The sequence below is a fragment of the Myotis brandtii genome, unplaced genomic scaffold (genome assembly GCF_000412655.1).
Source record: "Myotis brandtii unplaced genomic scaffold, ASM41265v1 scaffold140, whole genome shotgun sequence".
Taxonomy (NCBI): domain Eukaryota; kingdom Metazoa; phylum Chordata; class Mammalia; order Chiroptera; family Vespertilionidae; genus Myotis; species Myotis brandtii.
Genome location: NW_005355000.1, coordinates 2,811,955 through 2,822,098, shown reverse-complemented (window position 1 = coordinate 2,822,098; position 10,144 = coordinate 2,811,955). Strand labels below are relative to the sequence as shown.

The 10,144-nt window shown below is 40.9% G+C and overlaps 1 long non-coding RNA gene across 1 annotated transcript in view; it reads left to right on the top strand.

Moving 5' to 3' along the window:
- Window positions 1-9,774, top strand: part of LOC106725169 — a 15,854-nt gene extending 6,080 nt beyond the window's left edge. Inside the window, exons 2-3 of the long non-coding RNA XR_001361038.1 lie at window positions 1,973-2,114; window positions 9,756-9,774. This is a non-coding gene — a long non-coding RNA (uncharacterized LOC106725169). The remainder of the gene's footprint in view (window positions 1-1,972; window positions 2,115-9,755) is intronic.
- The last annotated feature ends 370 nt before the right edge of the window (window positions 9,775-10,144 follow it).

Sequence of the window (10,144 nt, the reverse complement as noted above, 5' to 3'; positions counted from 1 at the left end):
AGCGAATCTAGATACTTATGTAAATTTTGTTTGGTCCCTCTTCATAGAGGAAAATGTTTTACGCAGTACCATACGTTAAAAAAGTACTAGGAACTTTAATTGTTTAATTGTTTTTGTAAATAAAAATGTTATAATTATTGAAAAACAACACCTAAAGTGCATTATGATCTGTAGTTATGATGATTTAAATAACGTGCAGTTTGCCCCAAAACGTGCGGTCCCTGGCGTATGTCTTAGAGATTTCTATGCGGTATGCAATGTGTTAAGTCTCTTGATACAATGAATATGTTCATTTTTGAAATTTTATTTTTAAAATTTTTTAATGTTTTATCAAGACTTGAAGTTCAGAAGATTAAAAAATCTTATACAGTTCTATAATATCCAGGAAATGATGGGAACATTGCTTACCTGGCAATTTATTTTTATCCCAGTAGATTTATTTCTAAAGAAGTGTAGGCAAACTTCAAAATTGAAAACACCATTTCCAATATTAATAAGGATAGAACAGAGGGATATCTTTAGCTTTAATCATGTCAAAATTGAATTTTTAAGAAGTGTGTTTAAATTACATTATGTTCATTTCAGGTCTAAAGGACTTTCCCATTTTTAGAGGTCATTTTCTGGGAATGAAAAATGAACTGAATAAAGGGACAAAAGGCAGGGCTTATTCATTTGGACATCTAACTGGTATCTTCCATATGCCAAGCACCATCACGGTCTTCATTAAGATACAAAGAAGATGAAGACACTCGCTCTGCCTGTGGGTAGAACCCCGTCTCGCTGCGAGGTGCTGGAGCCTCCGTGGAATGGCCTTGTCCAAACGAGCTGCATGAGTGCATTGTAGCTTTGAGGTTCCAGAACCAGGCACCATGTTAAGGACACGTTGAGGTGCTGAAAGCTCCCGGTAACACGTGGCAACGCCCTGCGGACCCCATTTGACAGTCTGTAATACTCCTGGGCTACCCACCGAGGCCCTGGAGGAAACCAGAGGGAGGTGTGTCAGGAGGCCCTCCACCACCAGCCCGTGGCCCAGTTGTGTGATGGATATTTTGATTCTTTGTGCATTAATGGCATTGTCATCCTATAACTCGTGGGTGGAAATGAACTTAAATTAAGTGAACTTATTTTTTCCTGCTTCTCTTCTTTTAAAATTTGGGCTCATGGATTTGATAGGGAATGCTGTTGATCTTGTTGGATAAAATATGAAGAATCTATTTGTTCATGTCATTCTGCCCTTTGATTATTTTCTTTCAAGACATATAGAAACTAATTGATCGATAGTAAGGTTGCCTTTCCTACACCAGTTGCAGTTTTCAGAACTAGTTTAATTAATGGTGACTCTTTCAGGTTACTGAACTCTGGTGTGTGAGATAATCTCATTAAACATGTAATGATTATACCAAATTCCATTAAAAACTTCAGTAAGGAAATGGATTAGTCAGTGGCCTATTGACCTGAAAGTGTTAAAAAAACAATTAACAATGTCCATACAGGTATTGCTGTGAACTTCATTTATTTGTGGTGGGGATGGGGGAGGCATACACTATATAATAGAGTCCTTATCATTTTAAGAATAACTTTTCATTTTAAAATACTTGTAGACTTACAGGGAGCTGCAAAAATAGTGCAGGCGTCCCGAGTACCCTTCACCCAGCTTCTCCTAACATTGACATCTTACATAGTTCTAGTACAGCATCAAAACCAGGAAATCGACATTGGTACATTACTGTTTACTGGACATAGATCTTACTTACTTTCCATGGTTTCTTAAAATTTTGATGTATTTGTGTGTGTAGTTATCTTTAACATTTTGATTAGAAAAACAGTTAAGCATGAAGAATTTAGATAGATTTTTGTTTGTTTGTTTATAGTCTGTGTTGCTGCCATTTGAGGGTACCTGTAGGACTGGCCATATAAGTTGACTGTCACTTTGCTTGTTATTATGTGTTCACCTCTCCCCCAATTTCTCTAGGCAGCCCACTTCACCCCCAGACGATGGCTGAACCTGCAGGAGTACCAGAGCAAGAAGCTGATGGCCGACAACGGAGTGAAAGTTCAGAGGTTCTTTGTAGTGGACACTGCGAAAGAAGCTCTGGAGGCCGCTAAGAAACTGAGTAAGCTCACCCTCCCAGTGGAATGCGTTGCCCCGAGTAGTGAACGCACAGGCAGCGGTTTCCCACCAGTTACCTCGCTGTGCTGTGGGTTATACTCAGTGACAGATCTAGTGGGGACTTTGAGTTGCAAAGGCAAGAGAGCCCTATGCACAGGGCATGCCCAACCAGCTGGCCACACCAGCCAGGCCCTGTTGTGTTTCTTTAAGGGAGATTGTACAGGGCAGACAGTCTAACCAGTTTCTCCAGTTAAGATTAAGAAATGAGGAGTCAGGTCCCGCTGTCTATGTCAGTGGACTTTCTCTCTGGTGGCTTCTCTTTGTCAGCCTGGATTAGAGCTGGAGTAGAGATATAGTATGAACCACATAAACATTTTCATGTTTTTTAAGTCACCTTAGGAAAACTAGAAATAAATGGGTGAAATTAATTTTAACAATATATTTTGTTTATACCAATATATTCAAAGTAGGATTTTAACATGTAATTGATATAAAATAATTTATCAATGGGCTGTTCTACTTTCTCTCTTGGTCCCTATCTTCACAAAAGCTGTTTGTATTTGACACCCCAGCACATCGCCTTTCCCACCAGCCACATGGCTTGTGCTCCGCTGGCTGGGGGCCGGTGGCTCCTGCTTCGGGCAGCCGGGCCTGGACCTGGAGGGTGTGCAGGCTCATTCCCTGCCTGCGGCCCCGGGGAGAGGTGTTTCCCACGAAAACAGGCCTTGCCCAGGCCTCGCAGTCACCTTTGAGAGTGTGAGGCAGAGGCAGCCTTCCCATCTCAGTTTCCCAGGGTCCTGCGCTCTTTAGAAGTGAGCAGCGAGGTCCTTCGGCTGGGTGTTCTTTCCTCTCTCTTTCCAAGCTCCTTCAGCTGCTTCTCACAGATCCTTTCTGTGTTGCCAGTCATTGTGGGCTGTGCATCAGGCACCACGGCACAGCTGTGGAAGGAAGATAAGCGAGCCTTCTTTCTCCTTAGAACTTATGCTCTAGTGAGAAATTAATTTGTAATATGCAGATGCTAAATGTAGAGATTGAGAGCAACTGATACATGTTTTTAATTTTACTTTTTAGTTATAGTTTATATTTAATATTATTTGGTATTGGTTTTAGGTGAGAACGACCAATATTTTAAGAAATGAAAATTGATTTCATTTTCAAAGCTATCAAAATTGCTTTTTAAGGTGAACCCCCTGCCCCCCAGTAAAATGAGCCCTAACCCGAATGAATGCTCCTCAGTGAACTCCGGCAGTAGCCGCAGTAAAGGTTAGCGTTCGAGCCTTTTCACCTGAAAGGATCATTTTGTTTTATGCTCCTGTGCTTTCGGGATTGGGTAAGGAGAGCGAAGAAATGTAAAAGTTCATGTTGGCCTTTGGTATTCATGTTCCCCATTATTTCCTTATATGTGCTGACACACTGGTATTCCAGGCCCAAGGCCCTTCTTAAGGGAATGCTGGGAGCAGCTGATTCCCCCAGCACAGCTGGGGCACTGCTTGGTCAGGTCAGACTTCCGTGGGGTTGGGCCTTACTGACGTAATGGGCTTCCTAGTCATGGATTCAGATAAGCATTTAGTTAGCCACGGCTCTGTGGCTGGGATTGCACACTGTGTGTGAAAGACAGAAACTGCGCTGGAGGAATCAGCCAGGTGGCCTTTCCATGTGGGGCCAGGGCGAGGGAGCGGGAGAGACAGACAGTGAAGCCAGTTTGAAAAATGAAAAGAAAAATGAAAATCAACTTTTGAAAAAGCCATGTTTGGTTTTTGAGGAATATTTTTTAGGAAAATCAAACTGGAGAAAAGGTTTGGGAATGATGTGGCTGTGTGTCACCTCCCAGTGGCACCGTCAGAGCTGAAAGGGAATTGAGAGAATGAATCCAGGCCCCTCATTTGGTGAATGAATGAGTAATGCTCTTACTCAGTGAGCAGTTGTTGTAGAAGGAAGGTCTCTGGGTTTTGTTGTAAATAGACAGTTTTGTTCAGAGGGGAAATTTATAGAAGAGGAGATGGTACCAAGTCTACCTGGGTGAACCGAGGTGATAGTAAGTATAAAAGGAACGATACATGTCACTGAGATTACCCGGAGAAAGCAAAATCAGGAGACTCTGGCAAAACTCCACTGTGTTTACATGTTTGTCCCTACAAGACTGATAAGAACCAAGAGCACAGTGAGAGTTTTAGCCAATAGATTTGAGGTGAAAGTTAAAACTGGATCACACATATATCTTTCTGATTGTCCTGAAAATGAGACCTCCACTTTATAATTATGACATTTTAATGGGGAAAAAATTACATGGAAGGATAATATGCCTAATATGCAATAAGTGCTCTGTAAGATTTTATTACTATCATCATCAGCAGCATATAATTTCAGGGTTTTACAGATGTCATAGAAAAATTAGAGACATGATAATCAGTATCTTATTGATCATATGTTAGAAGAGTTCATATTTTAATTCAAAAAGTTTGTAAATGATTGAAATGTGTATGCATGCTTACTTTTCTATGTCATATTTGGATGTATTTTGAAATAAAGTGACATTTTATAAAATATTTTGAAAATTGATGCTGATATTAGGCATGCCTATGATTTCCAGTAATCTCTGGGAGGATGCCATACAAATCTTTCTTTGTGTCTGGACCCACATTCCTGGTAGTCTGTTGTCCACCCACTTATGGGTGTCTCTGTCTCTCCATCTGTCCTGCCCTAAATGGAATGGTCATCTCTAGGTTGCTCTAAACTTCTCTTCCTCTTATGTCCCTCCACTTACCCAGCCGAGGTACCTCCAGGTCATCTCTAATGCCTCTCCTGTTTGTCATATTCAATCAGTTGCCAAATCTTGCCATTTAAGTAGGATGTTAAAAACTTGGGAAGTCTTACAACTAATAATTGACAAAGATGGGATTTCTACCAGCCACATTAGATTTAATCTCCTCCCCAAGCATTTTCCCTCTTTGCTAACTTGATGATGTTGTTATTGGAATATTTTTATGTGTGAGTCAGCATTTTTAAGATAGCAAATATATATTAATAAAATTAGAAGATTGAATTAAAACCAGAAATAGGTTCTGAGGAGCAATTTATAGGAACTATGTAATCTGCAGATATTTTCTTAATGATCCATTTTGTTGTATCTCTTTGGATAATAGAACAGTTTGCCATATAGTTATGGAAAACTTGTTAATTTGAACATTTGTTTAAAATGGGTAATGCAAACCTCTTGTTTCTCAAACAATTCATAATGATAAGATATTGAGTGAGAACCTCATTTTCTTGCACAGAAAATGGACTTATGTCTGAGAGAGTAAATTTGGTTTGGTGAATTAAGTTTTTAATATGTGGGTAATATTCATTTCTGTAGCTGTTTGTATCAGCTACCATTTAAGAAGGAATTGTTTTTTCTTGCCTAAAATTTTCTCAGGAGGTTCATTAATTACATATATTCACCTCTATGGGCTAAATTTAAGTATAAAGTGAACAGATGATTACAGAATACCCACTGTGTGCATAACTAGCCTTGATGTGCCTTTCTATTCTCTTTAAGGTGAGTGAAAGAATATCTCTCACATGATTCACAAGGCCTGCCTTGAAAGTGTATTTGCATTAAGCATATACACTTCATTAGAACCTCCAATTTTTAGCTTTTGGGATCTCCACAATTTGTTAGTTAATCCATTCATGTTGATATGAGAGTCTCAATATTTGTTTAAGCGAGAGAATTATACTTCAAAAATGGTTTTGTTTCATTTATTTGTTTATTTTTTAAAAAATATATTTTTATTGCTTTCAGAGAAGAAGGGAGAGGGAGAGAGAGATAGAAACATCAGTGATGAGAGAGAATCATTGATTGGCTGCCTCCAGCACACCCCCACTGGGGATCGAGCCCACAACCCAGGCATGTTCCCTGACTGGGAATCGAACCATGACCTCTTGGTTCATAAGTCGACGCCTAACCTCCAAGCCACGCCAGCTGGGCTGTTGTATTTTTTGCTGGGAAAGAAATCGAAATATAGATAGAGAAGGTAATACTCTTCCAGCTAACGACCTGCATGCTAAAATGTTTTTATTTGTCAATATGATAACATTCTTTTCATTTTATATATAGTCACATCCTGTTTTATATAAAAAGGGCACTGCCTGTTGACTGATTGACTTGTCCTATTCATCCTAAGACAATTAAATACTTCACAAGCCTCCTTGATTGTTGTGGCTTTGTCACACCACATTATGTGTTAGGATTGTGTCAAAAGATCTTATAAATAACCTTTGTGTTGAAATGATGATCTTTATCCTATATAATAAAAGAGTAATATGCAAATTGACCAAACCGTGGAATTACAGGTTGCTGTGATGCCCACTGACCATCGGGGAGCAGACACTCAACGCAGAAGCTGCCCCCTCATGGTCAGTGCGCTCCCATGGGGGAGCGCTGCTCAGCCGCAAGCCAGACTGAAGGCTGGGGAGCGCAGCAGACGCCTCGGAGGCAGTCGGGCATCTCCCTGGGGCTCCCGGACTGCGAAAGAGCACAGGCCCGGCTGAGGGACCGTCTCCCCTCCCGCCCCCCATCGGGCCTCTAGTTGTCTTATAATGATAGGTGAAGGTGACATTGGGTTCTGCATAGTAAATCTTCATTTACCACCACATCAGCCGCCCATTTTGAATCTGGAGTCAGGGATGCAAAGAAGCAAGGGTAAGGCAAACGCTGGCCATCGAGGTGGCGCGCTGCCTGCTTCCCAGAAGTGAGGGCGATGGGGCTGTCCTCCTGGCTCCCGTGGCGGGTTGCCTGTTCCTGGCTGCTTCTGCCCCTGTGTCCCGTCCCATCTTTGAGCCTCATCTCCCACCTCCTTGGTGATTATCTGAGCCTCCTCATATCTTTTTTGTAATTTACTTCATGCTTGTTTAGGTCCTGAGATATAGTATATGCTCAGTAAATACTATTGTTATTCCTAAAATATTCACTTACTAATGTTTACTTAGTCCTCCCTAAAGGAACGCCTGAATTGACATTCAAGGCATTCCCTAACTGTGTACATCAAGATGTTCCCATTTCCTCTTGTATACATTTTTGCAAAGAGATCCCCTTTTTATAAAATGTTCTTTTCTCTTCTCCTGAGTCTGCGGATATCAATGAGTTTCTCTGGTCACCTCCTTAGATTTTTCTGTGCTGGGACGTCTGGTGTTCCCTGACGGGAAGCATCGGACACCTACACAGGGAAGGGCGAGATCCCGGGCTTGGGCGGGCAGCTTCACACCTGCTTCCTGGCACTCACTCTCCTTAGAAACGAACAGCAGTGCTCCGAAAGCCAGGCCTCAGCGTGAGTGTGGGCCCTCACATAGAGCAAGGACCGACCCATCTTTCCACACTCGAACCAATAAAGGTCGTATTGTGCTGAGCATTTTGCGAGTGTGATCTCAGATGGGCCCCACTTACACAAAAGGGGCGCCTACTTTAGGAACTGGTTCTGAATCTCACCGTCCCTGCCTGCCCAGGATTGTGTATCCGCGGAAACTGGGTAATTTCTGTGTTTTCAGTAGATCCTTAAGGGAGTTATTTGTTGACTTGCTTTTTAAAGCTGCCTCATTGTGAATGAACAGAGAAGGGTCATCTTCCAGGACTTTCCTGGGAATTATTTGCCCCTTGGCCTTGGACTCACCCTGTACATTGGGTGGTTCTGAGTGCCTGAGAGGCTGCCATGTGGGGTAGTAAATGGAGCAAAACCGTGCCTGGGGTCGGGGGCATAAGAGCTAGTGCTGTGTTATGGCTGTCTGGATATATTGGCCTTTTAAAAGAAATCTTAAACATAAACAGACAAACCTCTTCTGATTATGAAAGGACGATACTCATTATTTTGATTTCAGAAAATACACAGTAGTAAAAACCTCCTCCTGTCCCAATATGCAGAGAGAACTTGACTTAAAGTGAACATGTTTTCTTCCACTTTTTATGCATTAATTCGTTCAGTCAACAACATTAATTTCTGGGTACATATTTACATAAAATAATTGCAAGGGGATATCTGTTTTTATACTTGGGAAAATACTACTCATACAGTTCTATATCTTACTTTTAAAATTCCACGTTATAACATGAGCATTACCTAAATACTAAATATTTTTTCAAAATTATTATTTTAATTTTTAAAAAATCTTTACTTTGTTATTTCCTATTATACTTGTTTTGATTTTTTTCTGTTTTAGTATAATGCTAGCTTCTGCAACCCATAAACTGACAAATCGCAGTTGTTCTACAATAAAGAGTTATTTCTTAGTCACATAAAAGCCCAGGGTGGTGTTCTTGGTCTGCCTCTAGGTGGTGACTCACAGACCCAGGCTCCTTTCTTCATGCCACCGGCCTCTTCAACACGTGGCCCCCACAGATGACCTGGCATTGTGTCCACTCCAGCCACTTGCAAGGGGAAGGGCATGGAATTGCATGTGGAAATTTTGCAGGGACCATATCACATCAGTTCACTCGCATTTGTTGGCTGAAGTTATCAGATGATCGCAATGAATTGAAGAGAGACAGGGACCATCTCCTCGGTGTGCACTCGGTACAGGGAAGTGGGTGGTGATCCTGCAGCAGGCTCTAGTGCAGCCGTGGGCAAACTACGGCCCGCGGGCCGGATCCGGCCCGTTTGAAATGAATAAAACTAAAAAAAAAAAAGACCGTACCCTTTTATGTAATGATGTTTACTTTGAATTTATATTAGTTCACACAAACACTCCATCCATGCATTTATTCTGGCCCTCCGGTCTAGTTTAAGAACCCATTGTGGCCCTCGAGTCAAAAAGTTTGCCCACCCCTGCTCTAGCGTTTAGATTCAGGGGGATTTGCTGTTTCTTGGCTTAGAATGAGCATCGGCTATATATATACAGTCAGCACAGCTCTCATGGCAGCTGTACTTTGATTACTTAAGCTATAATTTACCTGACTCTGAAATTGAGGATAATAATACACACTTGAAGAAATGATTCAGATATAAAAGACAAGCAGGGCACATAATTTATTCAAACAAGGCACTCATCAATTTACCTTCTCTTTTGGTCTGAACTGAGCATATGTTTCAAGCATCATAAAAGGAATATAATAATAGCTATTAGAAACAGCAGATAAAAACTTAAAATGCTCAGTGCTTTTGCAGTAACACCTGAGTGTTAAACTATATTTAGTTTACAGCTCGTCAGATGATTTGATAATGAATATATTGCTCATATACTGTTGGTGGTATTTTCTAGGCAGACCGCAGTGTATGAAATCAAAAGTTCCATAATTTTTAAAGAAAATGAAAAGTGTGCTTTCTTTATATTGCAACGGAATAAACATTACCTAAGGAATTTTGCTTTTAAGATGCTACGCTCTTACCCAAGGTGGTGGTTGCAGAAGTTGGCGTTGTTTAATAGATGTGCATAAATAGTACTGAGGCTCCACTTGACTTTTCTAGGTTACCTACAGAAAAGTCAGGGAATGAATTGAGAAGGTTTAAAATACATATTGCGTGATCTATTTTAGGATCAAAATCAGATGAGTAAACAAGCTTCATCAATTACATGTTTTTGTTTCTTTTATTCAACATGGAACAAGCTTGTGAGTTATTTTTCTCAAATGAAATTGGGCCAATTATTAGATTTTTATTTTTATTTTTGTCTGCAGGCTTTTGTTTGAGCGAATATGCCAGTCACTTCAGTGTGGGAAGAGGAAGCAGATGGGATGTGGATAATAGAGGGGAAATGACAGTGCTGGAAGTATTTGATATGCAGCAATCAAACTGTTCCCAGTCCTCAGATGGGAGATGTATCGCTGAGAAACAACTTCACATAAAATATATGTGTTTTCTTTATAAATAACCTCCACCTGAGTATCGTAAGCATGAGAAAATCTAGATCCCTTGATGGCTTTCCTCTTCTTAGAATGCCTTACTACTCGTCCCTTTTTGGCAGATTCAGGAGAAAATCACAGGGCCAGTTGTGAAGGACGTAGTCATGGTCTGTCTTTGACACGCTGTGCCCCGTGGTGCTGTTTTCCAGTGTGTGGCCAAATCG